The sequence below is a fragment of the Symphalangus syndactylus genome, chromosome 18, assembly GCF_028878055.3.
Source record: "Symphalangus syndactylus isolate Jambi chromosome 18, NHGRI_mSymSyn1-v2.1_pri, whole genome shotgun sequence".
NCBI lineage: Eukaryota > Metazoa > Chordata > Mammalia > Primates > Hylobatidae > Symphalangus > Symphalangus syndactylus.
The window spans coordinates 67,953,819-67,970,926 of NC_072440.2; the positions used below are offsets into that span (position 1 = coordinate 67,953,819).

The 17,108-nt window shown below is 46.9% G+C and overlaps 1 protein-coding gene across 2 annotated transcripts in view; it reads right to left on the bottom strand.

Annotated features, from left to right (window-relative positions):
- Positions 1-13,603, bottom strand: part of TCN2 (transcobalamin 2) — a 35,153-nt gene extending 21,550 nt beyond the window's left edge. Inside the window, exon 1 of one of the 2 annotated variants that reach the window (XM_063623592.1) lies at positions 13,272-13,603. The gene's annotated coding sequence lies outside the window, so the exon portion shown is untranslated. The remainder of the gene's footprint in view (positions 1-13,271) is intronic. The other variant, XM_055253172.2, reaches the window with a different exon arrangement.
- Between the last annotated feature and the right edge of the window lie 3,505 nt (positions 13,604-17,108).

Sequence of the window (17,108 nt, forward strand, 5' to 3'; positions counted from 1 at the left end):
ATATAGTTCTTCCTATGTGAGATGAGGGTTAGGCAAGATCATTCTAACAGTTTCCTTTCAGATCAATTTGTGAAGACACTATGACCTTAAAATATCTCCAATCATTTCCATGTACAATCTGTATTGCAATTATTTTATGGTAGATTGCCAAGGTTCACTCTTTTAAGACAATCTGTTTTTGAGCCTGACTTATCACAAACCAAGCTCTTGACATAAATAAATACAGCAACGTGTGTCTGTTTACGGAAGTACTTGAAAATTTTAGATGATAGGTTGTCCAGTCAGAAAGGCTGGATGTGGCCACTAGGAGGCGCACCCTTGGAGGTTCTGAAGAAGGAGGGAGGACAGTGGGGAGCCCAACTTCTGCAGACCGCATGCTTGGACCTTCAGGGGAGTGTGTGCAATGGAGCCACCTTGGTCCTTGGTGGGACTGCCTTGGCTCCCCCAACCCTCTGCCTGTTTCCAGTAACAACGATTATGATTCCTGCTATTTCCAGGAGGGCAGCCTGGAGGAGGTGGCCATGGAGGACAGCTTTCGTATCGTCAGCCTCTGGTGAGAAGCAGCAGCATCCTTCCAGAGAGTCACTTCTGATCCCCAAGGTTGTGAGGGTGTCGAAGTAAAGGAGAGAGACACCCCCCTGCCTACCTACCTGGACTCAGTGCTAGAGGGTGGAGGAGTAGGAATAGGAGGACGGCACATTTCCCATACATATTAGAAATACTGGTGGCTCATGCCTGTAATCCCAGCACTTTGGGAAGCCAAGGCAGGAGGATTGCTTGAGCCCACAAGTTTGAGACCAGTCTGGGCAAGATGGTGAGACCCTGATTCTAAAAACAAACAAACAAAAAAAACACACACAAAAGGGATGGTGGTGTGTGCCTGTAAGTCTCAGCTACTCGGGAGGCTACAAGTGGGAGAATCACTTGAGCCCAGGAGGCTGAGGTTGCAGTGATTTGAGATCAGACCACTGTACTCCAGTCTGGGCAACAGAAGGAGACCCTGTCCTAAAAATAAAATAAAGTAAAATTAAAAAAAGAAATCGAGTGACTGATCAGGGATAGTGCTATTTTAGGTCATGTGGTCAGGGAATGTGAAAAACAAAAATGATTACATCATTTAGATCAAGATTTCTATTTTTTTTTATTTTTGAACTCCTGGGCTCAAGCAATCCTCCTGTCTCAGCCTCCCAAAGAGCTGGGATTACAGGCATGAACCACTGCACCTGGCCAGATCAAGATTTCTATTTGTGGTGAAAACTAGCTTGGAATGAGAAAGTAAAAGTCTGCCTTTGCTCCCATTAGACTGGGATAATGGGGACCTCTAAAGCCAGCTGCAACATCAACAGGAAACATTTCTTATTTTTTCTTATTTTTTATTGAGACAGGGTCTCACTCTTGTTGCCCAGGCTGGAGTGCAATGGCATGATCTCGGCTCATTGCAACCTCCGCCTCCCGGGTTCAAGCGATTCTCCTGCCTCAACCTCTTGAGTAGCTGAGATCACAGGCATGCGCCACCACCCCCAGCTAATTTTTGTATTTTTAGTAGAGGCGGGGTTTCACCCTGTTGGCCAGGCTGGTCTCGGACTCCTGACCTCAAGTGATCTGCCTGCCTTAGCCTCCCAAAGTATTGGGATTACAGGCACGAGCCAGCGTGCCTCGCCAACAGGAAACATTTCTATCAAGGCCATGCATGCTACAGCTGTTTGGGTGACTACTACTTTTTTTACTGATATTTATATTTTTCCCCCTAAAATCACAAGCGATCAGAAATTTGCTGTTGGATATCCTATTAGTAAGAACAGAATATCCCACTGTTGCCTAGAAGAGCTATGTCATTTTGACACAGAGAAGCAGTCTCAGATAAGGTGTTTCTGGACTCAGCATTCTGCATTTCTCTTAACTTTATAGTTTCCAAGGAAACAAGACTCTAGGTCCACTTTGCCGTCCAGACCTGAAGCTGACCCTTCATACACAGCCCTGTGATACTTTGAGCCTGCTTGCCTCAAAACACTGCTTGCTTTACACTTCAGCTAACTCCACCCTTCCCCTCAATTCTTTAATAACCTTTCCCTTTGTTCAGCCAGATCACTGCAGTTCCTCTGCTGGGTGGTTTCCCGCATTGGAATAAGTCAACAACTGGGTTTGTTTCTGGTGGTTTTAGGCTGACTTGGCGAGAACTAGCCTAAGAATTAACCCAAAAGAGAAAAATAAAATTGTATGTATGAAGATGGCATGAGAAGAATGGATATAACAAATACACAACTCTGGTTCTATATGAAATATCTATTTTAGTGATTAAAAGTGTATATATATTAAAATCATATTTTAAGGCCAGGCACAGTGGCTCACACCTGTAATCCCAGCACTTTGTGAGGCCGAGGCGGGTAGATCACCTGAGGTCAGGAGTTCAAGACCAGCCTGATCAATAGGGTGAAATCCCGTCTCTACTAAAAATACAAAAATTAGCCAGGCATGGTGGCACGTGCCTGTGATCCCAGCTACTTGGGAGGTTGACGCGGGAGAATTGCTTGAACCTGGGGGCCGGAGGTTGCAGCGAGCCAAGATCATGCCATTGTGCTTCAGCCTGGGTGACAGAGCAAGACCCCGTCTCGGAGAAACAAAAAACAAAAACAGAAAGAAAGAAAAGGAGGAAGAGGAGAAGGAGAAAGAGAAAGCAAAGATAAAGAAAATCATTTAAAAAAATCCCATCAACTAGAGCATTGGTTCCCAACTGTGGTCACTGGATGACTGGTAGTCTCCAAGACCCTTTTAGGGTGCCTGTGAGTTTAAAATTACTTTCAAGTGGCCGGGCGCAGTGGCTCATGCCTGAAATCCCAGCACTTTGGGAGGCCAAGGTGGGTGGATCACCTGAGGTCAGGAGTTCGAGACCAGCCTGGCCAACATGGCGAAACCTGGTCTCTACTAAAAATACAAAAATTAGCTGGGCGTGGTGGTGGGCTCCTGTAGTCCTAGCTACTTGGGAGGCTGAGGCTGGAGAATTGCTTGAACCCAGGAGGTGGAGGTTGCAGTGAGCCAAGATTACGCCACTGCACTCCAGCCTGGACAACAGAGCGAGACTCCTTCACACACACACACACACACACACACACACACACACATTGCTTTCAAGTGAAGATAAATAGCAAGACACTATTAGTGTAATAGTAAGACGTTTCATCAAATGGTGCAGGAACAATTGGATGTCTATATGTAAAACAAACAAATCAACCTAGACATATACCTTTCACAAAAAATTAACTTGAAATAGACGTAACTATGAAACACAAAACTATAAAACTTCAAGAACAGGTGATGCCTTTTTAGATACAACACCTAAGGCATGGTCCATGAAAGAAATAATTGTCTGGGTGCAGTGACTGGGTGCAGTAACCTCCAGCACTTTGCGAGGCCAAAGTGGCAGGATCACTTGAGGCCAGGAGTTTGAGACAAGCCTGGGCAACATAGTGAGCCCCTATCTTTATCAAAAGAAAAGCAAACAAAAAGGAAAAGAAAAGAAAAGAAAAGAGAGGCCAGACATGGTGGTTCACACCTGTAATCCCAGCACTTTCACTTTGGGGAGGCCAAGGCAGGTGGAACTCTGTCTCAAAAAAAAAAAAAAAAAAAAAAGAAAGTGTATTAATTTTCACACTGCTATAAAGAAATACCTGCAATTTGGTGATTTATAAAGAAAAGAGGTTTAATTGACTCACAGTTGTGCATGGCTGGGGAGGCCTCAGAAAACTTGCAATCATGGCAGAAGGCAAAGGGGAAGCAAGCACCTTCTTCACAAGGCGGCAGGAGAGAGAAAGATTGAGGAAGTGCCACACTTAAAACCATCAGCTCTTGTGAGAACTCCCTATCGCGAGAACAGCGTGGGGGAAACCACCTCCATGATCCAGTCATCTCCCACCAGGTGTCTCCCTCAGCAAGTGGAAATTACAATTCAAGATGAGATTTGGGTGGGGACACAGAGCCAAACCATATCAGAAAAAAAAAGAAGAAGGGGCCAGGTGCGGTGGTTCACGCCTGTAATCCCAGCACTTTGGGAGGCCGAGGCGCGTGGATCACAAGGTTAGGAGAACAAGACCAACCTGACCAACATGGTGAAACCCCATCTCTACTAAAAATACAAAAATTAGCTGGGTTTGGTGGCATGTGCCTGTAATCCCAGCTACTCGGGAGGCTGCGGCACGAGAATCACTTGAACCCGGGAAGCAGAGGTTGTAGTGAGCTGAGACTGTGCCACTGAACTCCAGCCTGGGTAATGGAGCGAGATTGTGTCTGGAAAAAAAAAAAAAGTTCGTAACTTTATTCGTAACTGCTAAAAACCGGAAGCAGCCAAGGTATCCTTCAATGAATGCATAAACAAATTGCGGTATATCTATACAATGAAATATTGCATATATAAAAAGTGATAAAAATAAGTGAGCCATTAAGCCATAAAAAGACATGAATGAGGCCGGGCGCAGTGGCTTACGCCTGTAATCCCAGCACTTTGGGAGGCTGAGGCAGGCAGATCACTTAAGGGCAAGAGTTTGAGACTAGCCTGGCCAACACGGTGAAACCCTGTCTGTATTAAAAATACAAAAATGAGCCAAGCATGGTGGCTCACACCTGCAATCCCAGCTACTCAGAGGGCTGAGGCAGGAGAATCGCTGGAACCCAGGAGGCGAATGCTGCTGTGAGCTGAGACCGCGCCACTGCACTCCAGCCTGGGCAACGGACTGAGACTCCATCTTAAAAAAAAAAAAAAAAATTAGATCAAATAATCGTTGGCAAAAAGCATTAAGAGAGATAAAGAGGATGTGTCAGATTGTGTTTTCAAAGCTGTCTGTAACAATACCAGCTGTTCCACATGGTTTTCTATTATTTTGTCATTCATCCATGAAGAGATGACTCTAAGTCCCCTCCCTTTGAACCTAGGCAGGTTTGTGACATCCTTGTCAGTAGCAGAATGCAGGAGTGATGATACATAACTCGAGGTCAGAAAAGAAAATGCAACTTCCACCTTGCTCACTTGAACACTTGAGCTGGAGTACCGAGCTGTCATATAAGCAGTACAACTGCCTTGAGGCGGCTACACTGTGAGGAAGACCAAACTGATCCACAAAGGTAATCCACATGGATAAACCCTGAGATTACCTGAAGAGAGAGAGATCCAGCCAGCTCCTAGCTTTTCCATGCCCCTACTATTCCAGCTTTTATTGCATAAAAGATGTCAAGACAGAACCATTTAACTGAGCCCATTCCTAGTTTTTTTTTTTTTTTTTAGATGGAGTCTCGCTCTGTCGCCCAGACTAGAGTGCAGTGGCGCGATCTCGGCTCACTGCAAGCTCTGCCTCCGGGTTCATGCCATTCTCCTGCCTCAGCCTCCCGAGTAGCTGGGACTACAGGTGCCCACCACCACTCCTGGCTAAATTTTTGTAGCTTTAGTAGAGACGGGGTTTCACCGTGTTAGCCAAGATGGTCTCGATCTCCTGACCTCGTGATCCACCCGCCTCGGCCTCCCAAAGTGCTGGGATTACAGGCATGAACCACCACACCTGGCCTTATTTTTATATTTAATAGAGACAGGACCTCGCTTTTTTGCCCAGGCTGGTCTTGAACTCCTGAGTTCAAGCGATGCTCACACCTCAGCTTCCCAAAGTGTCGGGATTACAGGCGTGAACCACCACACCTGGCCAAGAGTTCTTTATCTATTTGTTATATAAGACTGTTCTGCAGTGAGCAGCTACATGCAAACCTACCCCTGAAGGCTGAAGGAGCCAAGAGGCTGAAGAAAAAAAAGCTGACAAATCTAGGTTCTCAGAAGGAAACATTTTTTTTTTTTTTTTTTTGCTATCCACTCATCATTTATTTTTTTTTTAATTAATTTTTTTTGCACACAAAAACAAACATTTTCTAAAAATACATACAAACAAAAAGATGCGTATCAAACATATTAGGAAAGTTGCACATGGGAAGTCGGGGAATAGAAATGGGGGGTGGGAGTTAAAATAAATGAGAGAGGGACTTTATATGGATCAGTGATAATAACTCAATCCTCTATTTGACAAAGAAGAGGGAGAAGGAAGAGGAAGAAAAAGAAAGTGGGATAAAGGATCAGAAAGGGAGGAAAATAGAAAAAATTAGAGTATGACTCCAGGGTAGACCTGTTTTGTTGTCACTGAGTTGGTTAGTTGGTTTGTCTGTTGTATTTTTCATGTTTCGCCAAGTTGGCCAGACTGGTCTCGAACTCCTAGCCCGAAGTGATCAACCCGCCTCGCCCCCCAGAGTGCCGGGACCACAGGCGTGAGCCACCATGTCCAGCCCCCACATTGCTTCTGGCCTCCGTGGTAGACCTCCCAGACGGGGCGGCCAGGCAGAGACGCTCCTCACTTCTTCCCAGACGATAGGTGGCCGGGCAGAGGCGCTCCTCACTTCCCGGACGATGGGTGGCCGGGCAGAGACGCTCCTCACCTCCCAGACGGTGGGTGGTCGGGCAGAGGCGCTCCTCACTTCCCAGACGGGGCGGCCGGGCAGAGGCGCTCCTCACTTCCCAGACGGGGCGGCCGGGCAGAGGCGCTCCTCACCTCCCAGACGATGGATGGCCGGGCAGAGGCGCTCCCCACCTCCCAGACGGGGCGGTGGCCGGGCAGGGGCTGCAATCCCAGCACCCTGGTAGGCCAAGGCAGGCGGCTGGGAGGTGGAGGCTGCCGCGAGGCCAGACCACGCCACCGCACTCCAGCCCGGGCAACAGCGAGCACCGGGTGAGCAAGACTCCATCTGCAGTCCCAGTACCTCGGGAGGCTGAGGCGGGTAGAGCAGTCGGCGTCAGGAGCTGGCGACCAGCGTGGCCAAGATGGCGAATGCGTGCCTGCAACCAAAGGAGAAGAAGCAGGCAGCGGTGGCGCGCGCCGGCAGTCCCAGCCAGTCCCAGGCAGTCCGCGGCGTGGGCAGCAGGGAGCCGAGTAGATTGCAGCCTGGGCCACAGAGGAAAGAAGAGAGGAAAGAAGAAAGGAAAGGAAAGAAGAAAGGAAAGAAAGGAAAGGAAAGGAAAGGAAAGGAAAGGAAAGGAAAGGAAAGGAAAGGAAAGGAAAGGAAAGGAAAGGAAAGGAAAGGAAAGGAAAGGAAAGGAAGAAAGAAAGAAAGAAAGAAAGAAAGAAAGAAAGAAAGAAAAAGAGAGAGAGAGAAGGCAGGCGGGCGGGCGGGCGGGCAGGCAGGCAGGCAACATTTCATAGGGACTCACAAACAGAAGATATTTCTCAGACAGCCATGGGGTGGTGGATCTCTGCACCCCCGCTACAGAAAATATGTATAGCAAGTTATTTTTCGTAAACATGAGCAGTTGGTCAATATCTCACATCTCCCCTGATTAGGGGTTATCTATGCTGTGGGTAGTTTGACCTCTGCATAACAGACTTGCCTCGGCTGAGCATTCAAAGATCATTGGATCTCCGCTTTTTTTTTTTTTTTTAAAGACATTTCACTCTTGTTGCCCAGGCTGGAGTGCAATGGTGCAATCTCAGCTCACCACAACCTCCACCTCCCAGGTTCAAGTGATTCTCCTGCCTCAGCCTCCCAAGTAGCTGGGATTACAGGCATGTGCCACCATGCCCAGGTAATTTTGTATTTTTAGTAGAGATGGGGTTTCACCATGTTGGTCAGGCTGGTCTCGAACTCCCAACCTCAGGATCTCTGCTCTTCTAATAGTTAACCTTCAGTCTGCTGCTCAGCTATGTCTGCTCTTCCATTGCAGGACATAAAAGTCTACTTTGTAAGATAACATAGAGGCCCTCCAGCTTTCACAATTAGCCATTAATTGCTTGCTAACAATCCCTGGTCTCTCATTATCCCTCTAAGGCATTCATACAACTTGGCAATAACCAACGAACTCTCGTCTTTGTAAGCATTGTTCACCCTCTGCCCCAAATCTTCCAAATACCTCAGCGCACCTGGCACAGCACCTCCCTCCACTGGGATGTCTTCCTTGGTAATCACTGCTGAATTTTTTTTTTAGACAGAGTCTCACTCTGTTACCCAGGCTGGAGTCTGGTGGTGTGATCACAGCTAACTGCAGCCTCTACCTCCCGGGCTGAAGCCATCTTCCCACTTTAGCTCCTTGAATAGATGGGACTACAAGCGTTTCTCACCATACCTGGCTAATAATTTTTTTTTTTTTTTTTTTGAGACAGAGTCTCTCTCTGTTGCTCAGGATGGAGTACAGTGGCACGATCTCGGCTCACTATAACCTCTGCCTCCTGGCTTCAAGCGATTCTCCTGTCTCAGCCACCCGAGTAGCTGGGACTGCAGGTGCCTGCCACCACGCCCGACTAATTTTTGTATTTGTAGTAGACACAGGGTTTCACCATATTGGCCAGGCTAGTTTCGAACTCCTAACCTTATGATCCGCCCGCCTCGGCCTCCCAAAGTGTTGGGATTACAGGCGTGAGCCACTGCGCCCGGCCCTGGCTAATTTTTTTATTTGCTAATTTAAAAATTTTTGTAGAGGTGAAGGTCTCATTATGTTGCTCAGGCTGATATCCAACTTCTGGACTCAAGCAACTCTCCCACTTCAGCCTCCCAAAGTGCTGTGATTACAGAAGTGAGCCGCACGGAGCCCTACCACTGGTGAACTCTTTAGCAGTTGTGCTGCCACCTTGTGGACACTCTGCCCCACTTATCAGTTAGGCTGGCACCCTCTCCACTTGCGAAGCAGTGAGGGAGCTGGTCCCTCATCAGTAAGGATAAAAATTATTTGAACAAACAATTAACAAGCATGGACTTCTGGAAGTCAGTAGAACCCTGCACCATGTTGCCCAGGCTGGTTTCTAACTCCTGAGCTCAAGCAATCCTTCCACCTTGGCCTCCCAAAGTGCTAACATTACAGGCACGAGCCACCGCTCCTGGCTTGACATTATTTTAAATAGTCTGTAGCCATAAAAAAGAATGAGCTCATGTTCTTTGCAGGGACATGGATGAAGCTAGAAGCCATCATTCTCAGCAAACTAACACAGGAACAGAAAACCAAACACCACACATTCTCACTCGTAAGTGGGAGTTGAACAATGAGAACACACAGACACAAGGAGGGGAACATCACACACCAGGGCCTGTCGGGGGGTCGGGGGCAAGAAGAGGGAGAGCATTAGGACAAATACCTAATGCATGCAGGGCTTAAAACCTAGATGATGGGTTGATAGGTGCAGCAAGCCACCGTGGCACATGTATACCTATGTAACAAACCTGCATGTTCTGCACATGTATCCCAGAACTTAAAGTTAAAAAAAAAAAAATCACAAATTGGCTGGGCATGGTGGCTCATGTCTGTAATCCCAGCACTTTGGGAAGCCGAGGTGGCAGATCCTTTGAAGTCAGGAGTTTGGGACCGGCCTGGCCAACATGGTGAAATCCCATTTCCACTAAAAATACAAAAATTAGCCAGGCTTGGAGGCGCATGCTGGTAATCTCAGCTACTTGGGAGGCTGAGGCGGGAAGATTGCTTGAACCCAGGAGGTGGAGGTCGCAGTGAGCCGAGATTGCACCACTGCACTCCAGCCTGGGCGACAGAGGGAGACTCTGCCTCAAAATAAATAAATAAATAAATAAATAGTCACAAGTGGCTGGTGGTGATCCTATTGGATTATGCAGGTCTAGAGGCTGCATTCTTCATTATTAAAACCCTAGTAACAATCTGGACACCTTGATTTTTCCAGTACTTTATGGTTTCCAAAGTATTTTACTCCACTTCTGTCTTGTGATCCTTATAATACGGGGAAATGGAAGCTCAGAAAAGTGAAGGGACTTGTTCAAAGCTTCACAGCTGCAAGGCCATGCACCTGCCTGCCCAGCTCCTGGTCACCTCCCTGCATTGCACAGCCTAAGCACATCATGTTATATTTCTCTAAACTCATCCAAGTAAACATTCGCACGTTCATCTCTGATGCACCCTTCCTTCCTGGCTCACAGAAACCTCTCTTGGAATATTGGGAGTGGTGAATGCTTCCTAGTAAGAAGAGTACATTCCAGGAAGAATGACATTTCTGTTCTCATATCCCTTGAAGCTCAGATCCTACCCTGTCTTGGCCTTCCCACCCCTTCGCTTGATTCCACAGTGCAATTTGATTATATGAACAGCAGTATCTTTTGATTTGGAATTCACTAAGAACCCAAGAAACAATAGTTCTATACATACTCCCTCTTAAAAGAACTTTCCACTCAATATCTACTCCAACACTATTTCTTGAGTTCTTACTTTGTACCCAGCACTGTGCTAGGTGCCTAAAAAACACTGCAGGAATTTTTTATTATTTGGGTATAATTTTATCCATTTTGCATAAGACCTTGTCTAAAGTAAGAATTTTTTTTTTTTTTTTGAGACAGTCTCACTCTGTCACCCAGGCTGGAGTGCAGTGGCGTGATCTTGGCTCACTGCAAGCTCCGCCTCCCGGGTTCACGCCCTTCTCCTGCCTCAGCCTCCCGAGTAGCTGGGACTACATGCACCCGCCACCACACCGGGCTAATTTTTTTTGCATTTTTAGTAGAGATGGGGTTTCACCGTGTTACCCAGGATGGTCTTGATCTCCTGAACTCGTGATCTGCCCGCCTCAGCCTCTCAAAGTGCTGGGATTACAGGCGTGAGCCACCACGCTCGGCCAACAAAATCATTTCAAAATAAAAAACATGAAACCACAGTGAGCTATGATTGCACCTCTGCACTCTGGCCTAGGCAACAGAGCGAGACTGTCTCAAACAAAAAAAAACCCCATAACTTTGTCTTTTTTTAATAATGTTTTAAATTAAAAAACATTTTGGCATATTATAGAATTATATATTAAGACTTTATTTTTAGTAACCTTAAATTTTAGTAACCTTAAACCTAGGAGAAAATCCATTTTAAAAATTAAAAAATATATATTTTGCACATTCTCAAATGAGTATGCAAAGAAATCTTGAATTGTTTGTGACATACTACTATTTTATAGATGAGAACCACTGTATAATTATAAACGTGTTTTTGTAATTTTTTTTTTTTTTGAGACGGAGTCTCACTCTGTAGCGCGAGCTCGCTGGAGTGCAGTGGCGTGATCTTGGCTCACTGCAACCTCCACCTCCCTGGCTCAAGCGATTCTTGCACCTCAGCCTTCCAAGTAGCTGGGACTATAGGCTTGCGCCACCACACCCGGCTAATTTTTTTATATTTTAGTAGAGATGGGGTTTCACCATTTTGCCCAGGGTGACCTCAAACTCCTGAGATCGGGCTATCTGCCTGCCCTTTGCCTCCCAAAGTGCTGGGATTACAGGCGTGAGCCACCTAGCCTGGCCCTGTAACATATTTTTCAAATTGAAAACGACCCAGGCATTTAATGAGCATTTATTTAACATAATTTTAAGATTTTAAATTACATGACAATTGTATTTATAAGCATTTATCATATATATTCATTTATTTTTGTTTTTGTTTTGAGACAGAATTTCACTCTTATCACCCAGGCTGGAGTGCAATGGCGCAATCTCGGCTCACCGCAACCTCCGCCTCCCGGGTTCAAGCGATTCCCCTGCCTCAGCCTCCCGAGTAGCTGGGATTACAGGCATGTACCACCATGCCTGGCTAATTTTTGTATTTTTAGTAGAGACGGGGTTTCTCCATGTTGGTCAGGCTGGTCTTCATCTCCCAACCTCAGGTGATCCGCCCACCTCGGCCTCCCAAAGTGCTGGGATTACAGGCGTGAGCCACCGCGCCCAGCCTATATTTATTTTTAACATTGACTTAGACTAGTTATGAGAACTGATATTAGACAAAGGTAATCATTATTTAAGTTTTTTATTTTTACAGCCTGTGACTATCAGATGTTCACCTAAGACTCTTAAATACGTAGTTATTTTGTTGATAACTTGGAAGATTTAGCTGTTTTCTATTAAACTAGTTATATTAAATTAGTCGTATTTACCAAAAAATCACACACAAAGATCATTTTGGTTTTGGCTGGGTTTATAGTTTTACAATCTTTATGCCAAACCCTCGACACCCTTAAAATATCTAGCAGAGGCACATGTAAAACTTTGACCAGTGGCCGGGCGCGGTGGCTCACGCTTGTAATCCCAGCACTTTGGGAGGCCGAGGCGGGCGGATCACGAGGTCAGGAGATCGAGACCACGGTGAAACCCCGTCTCTACTAAAAATACAAAAAATTAGCAGGGCGTGGTGGCGGGCGCCTGTAGTCCCAGCTACTTGGAGAGGCTGAGGCAGGAGAATGGCGTGAACCCGGGAGGCGGAGCTTGCAGTGAGCCGAGATCGCGCCACTGCACTCCAGCCTGGGCGACAGAGCGAGACTCCGTCTCAAAAAAAAAAAAAAAAAAACAGAGCGAGACTTCCTTTCCAATAAAATAAAATAAATAAAATTAAAAATTTAAAAAAAAAAAAAACTTTGACCAGTAAACAAGGCAAAAATGTATGTTGACAATTTTGAAGACATTTTTATTTTATCAATAATTTTTAAAATCAGTTTATTTATTAAAGATTTACTTGAGTCAGGCCAGACGCTGTGACTCATGCCTGTAATCCCAGCACTTTGGGAAGCTGAGGCAAGTGGATCACTTGTCAGGAGTTTGAGCCCAGCCTGACCAACATAGTAAAATCTCATCTCTACCTAAAAAAACTAAAAATACAAAAAGTAGCCGGTCATGGTGGCACACGCCTGTAACCCCAGCTACACAGACGCTGAGATAGGAGAATCGCTTCGAACCCAGGAAACGGAGGTTGCAGTAAGCCAAGATCGCACCACTGCACTCCAGCCTGGATGAGAGAGCAAAACTCCGCCTCAAAAAAAAAAAAAATTTACTTAAGTTACATAAACTTTAAAAATATATTTGGGCTTTCTTAATTTATGAGTATTTATTTTCAAATCAACTTGGTACCACGTAGACACAATATAGAACATATGTAAACACATCTAACCACATATACACACAAATAAAAATCTTACAGCTTTAGGCTGGTTGTGGTGGTTCATGCCTGTAATCCTAACACTTTGGGAGGCCGAGGTGGGGGGGTCACTTGAGGTCAGGAGTTCAATACCAGCCTGGCCAACATGGCAAAACCCCACTTCTACTAAAAATACAAAAATGAACCAGGCGTGGTAGCAAACACCTTTAATCCCAGCTACTCAGGAAACTGAGGCATGAGAATCACCTGAACCCGGGGGGCAGAGGTTGCAGTGAGCAGAGATTCTACCACTGCACTACAGCCTACTAAACAGACTTAAAAAAAAAAAGAATTTTACAGGTTTTACCTTAGAGCTCTAATCCTGGGATAGTACTGTGTCCGGAATTGGTGGGTTCTTGGTCTCACTGACTTCAAGAATGAAGGCGCGGACTCTCAAGGTGAGTGTTACAGTTCTTAAAGGCAGCACGTCCGGAGTTTGCTCCTTCTGATGTTCAGATGTGTTCGGAGTTTTTTTTCCTTCTGGTGGGTTCGTGGTCTCGCTGGCTTCAGCAGTGAAACCACAGACCTTCGCAGTGACTACTACAGCTCATAAAGGCAGTGTAGACCCAAAAAGTGAGCAACAGCAAACTTTACTGCAAACAGCGAAAAAAACAAAGCTTCGACGCCGAGCAGGTTACCGCTGCCGGCTCGGGCAGCCTGCTTTTATTCTCTTATCTGGCCCCACCCACATCCTGCTGATTGGTCCATTTTACAGAGAGCCGATTGGTCTGTTTTACAGAGTGCTGATTGGTCCGTTTTGACAGGGTGCTGACTGGTGTGTTTACAATCCTTGAGCTAGACGCAAAAGTTCTCCAGGACCCCCACTAGATTAGCTAGATACAGAGTGCTGATTGGCATATTTACAAACCCTGAGCTAGACACAGGGTGCTGATTGGTGCATTTACAAACCTTGAGCTAGATATAGAGTGTCGATTGGTGTATTCACAATCCCTTACCTAGACATAAAGGTTCTCCAAGTCCCCACCAGATCAGCTAGACACAGAGCGCAGATTGGCGCATTTACAAACCTTGAGCTAGACACAGGGTGCTGATGGTACATTTACAAACCTTGAGCTAGATATAGAGGGCCTATTGGTGTATTCACAATCCCGTAGCTAGACATAAAGATTCTCCAAGTTCCTACCAGATTAGCCAGATACAGAGTGCCGATTGGTGCATCCACAAACCCCGAGCTAGACACAGGGTGCTGATTGGTGTGTTTATAAACCTTGAGCTACATACAGAGTGCTGATTGGTGTATTTACAATCCCTTAGCTAGACATAAAGGTTCTACAAATCCACTAGACTTAGGAGCCCAGCTGGCTTCACCCAGTGGATCTGGTACTGGTGCGGCAGGTGGAGCTGCCTGCCAGTCCCACACTCATGTGCCCGCACTCCTCAGCCCTTGGGCGGTTGATGGGACCGGGAGCCATAGAGCAGGGGGCGGCGCTCGTCGGGGAGGCTCAGGCATGGCGGGCTGCAGGTCCCGCCCTGCCCTGCAGGGAGGCAGCTAAGGTCCTGCGAGAAATCGAGCCCAGCGCCGGTGGGCCGGTACTGCTGGGGCACCCGTCGCACCCTCCGCAGCTGCTGGCCTGGTGCTAAGCCCCTCACTGCCTGGGGCCGGCGGAGCCGGCCTGCCGCTCCAAGTGTGGGGCCCGCCAAGCCCACGCCCATCCAGAACTCTAGCTGGCCCGCAAGCGCCCCGCACAGCCCTGATTCCCGTCAGTGCCTCTCCCTCCACCCCTCCGCGCAAGCCGAGGGAGCTGACTCCGGCCTCGGCCAGCCCAGAGAAGGGCTCCCACAGTGCAGCGGCGGGCTGAAGGGCTCCTCCAGCGCAGCCAGAATGAGCGTCGAGGCCGAGGAGGCACCCAGAGCGAGCAAGGGCTTCGAGGGCTGCCAGCACGCGTCACCTCTCAGTACTACAGAGTCACCGGTTTATAAAAGATGGTTGGGTCCAAATTATTTTTGACAAAACTGGAACTTGTTTACATGGCTAAACTTTATTTATCCTAATAGGTAATCTAATGGAGGCTGTGAACCAAAATTTTCGGTAGTTTCCATGGCAGTTTGATTTTTAAAACCCATCTTTTTTTTTTTTTTTTTTTAAGTTTTAAATGGGGCCAGGCATGGTGTCTCATGCCTGTAATCCCAGCACTTTGGGAGGCTGAGGCAGGAGGACTGCTTGAACCCAGACGTTTGAAAGCAGCCTAGGCAACATAGCAAGACCCCATATCCATACACACACACACACACACACGAAAAAACAATGAGTTTAGGGTTAAATTTTTAATGCTTATATTTTAGCTAGAACCTGGCTGAACTATATAGAAAAATAAAATCTCCAAGTAGCCTTGAATTAGTAACACTGTAAAGAGTTTTATCTCAACACCAGTAGAAAAGTCAACAGACTTAAAGCAGGTAGAAAAATAAAAAAGAGAACGTAGAAGACTCTACATGTTAACTCTATAACTGCAGGTTGACCATTTGAGCTCTGAATTTTCCTTGATGTAATTTGCCCACCAGTTTAAAAATGTGCACAAAAACGGGCTATAATATGTAGCCAGCTAGCGTCCCAAAAAAGCTAGCATGCCTTTGAACTTTCCATGTAGTTTTTAAACATAAGCCAAAGGGTTCCTGAAGGTGGTTGGCTAGAGACTGTCCCGTTAGAACTAAGCACCCCCCATAATTGCACTTCCCTTACCCAGGTGACCCTTTGAGAGTACTCTTGGCATAAGCACCCTCACAAAATCTACGAACCAGCTGAGTTTGACCTGATTACACCTCCACCCCCGCCGGTAAGCCCAGGGTCCACAAAATGTTCCCTCTGTGGTCTGAATGGAGGGAATCAGGAAGGCCACCTTTAAACCCAGGGTTGACAAAGACATTCCTTGCAGGGTCTGGATGCAGGGAACTGGGACCAGGCACTGGGAAGGACTGGGAAGGCCCCTGCCAATGCAGGGCTGACAGGGGAAGGTCCCCTCCAGGTCCACCAATGATGGGAACCCAGCTGGGAAGAAATAAAGTCTCCAACATCTCTTTTTTTTTTTTTGGAGACAGAGTCTTACTCTTGTCGCCCAGGCTGGAGTGCAGTGGTGCAATCTTGGCTCACTGCAACCTCCACCTCCCGGGTTCAAGCCATTCTTCTGCCTCAGCCTCCTGAGTAGCTGGGGCTACAGGCGAGCACCACCTTGCCCGGCTACTTTTTGTATTTTTAGTAGAGACGGGGTTTCACAATATTGGCCAGGCTGGCCTCGAACTCCTGACCTCGTGATCCGCCCGCCTTGGCCTCCCAAAGTGCTGGGATTACAGGCATGAGCTGTCGTGCCCAGCCAGTCTCCGAGTTCTTTAACCTCAAGCAGGAGATCTTGGATTCTGATAGGGCTTACCCAGACCCTTTCCCAGAGTAATCAGGAGCAAGGGGACTTTGTTAAAGAGTCCTTGTTGGCGCCAGGCATCGTCCAGGGCAACAAGAGGAAAGAAATCTGGGTGACTTTAGAATCTCACTCTCATTACCAGATATGTTAACTGAAAAATCATGAGAATCTATAAATTTGGATAGGAGACTTTTTATTTATTTGTTTGTTCATTTGTTTATGTAGAGAACCAGTTTCTCTATCACCCAGGCCGGAGTGCAGCGGCGTGAACACAGCTCACTGCAGCCTCAACCTCCTGTGCCCAAGCGATCCTCCTGCCTCAGCCTCCTGAGTCGCTGGGACCACGAGTAGCTGGGACCACAGGTGCACACTACCACACCAGCTAATTAAAAATAATTTTTCCTTTTGTAGAGATGAGGGTCTCACTATGTTGTCCAGGCTGCTCTCAAACTCCTGGGCTCAAGTGATCCTCCCCACTCAGCTTCCGAGTAGCTGGGACTACAGGAACCTGGCCCTATTCCTGGCTGTGTGTGTGTTTTTTTTTTTTTTTTTAGGCGGGGCACCATTTAGTAGAGACAAGGTATCACTGTGTTGCCCAGGCTGGTCTACAGCTCCTGAGCTCAAGCAATCCTCCCATCTTTGCCTCCCAAAAGGCTGGGATTACAGGTGTGAGGCACTGCGCCAAGCAAATTTTTTTTTTTTTTTTCTGAAACAGAGTCTCTCTTTGTTGCACAGGCTGCAGTGCAATGGTGCAATTTTGGCTCATTGCA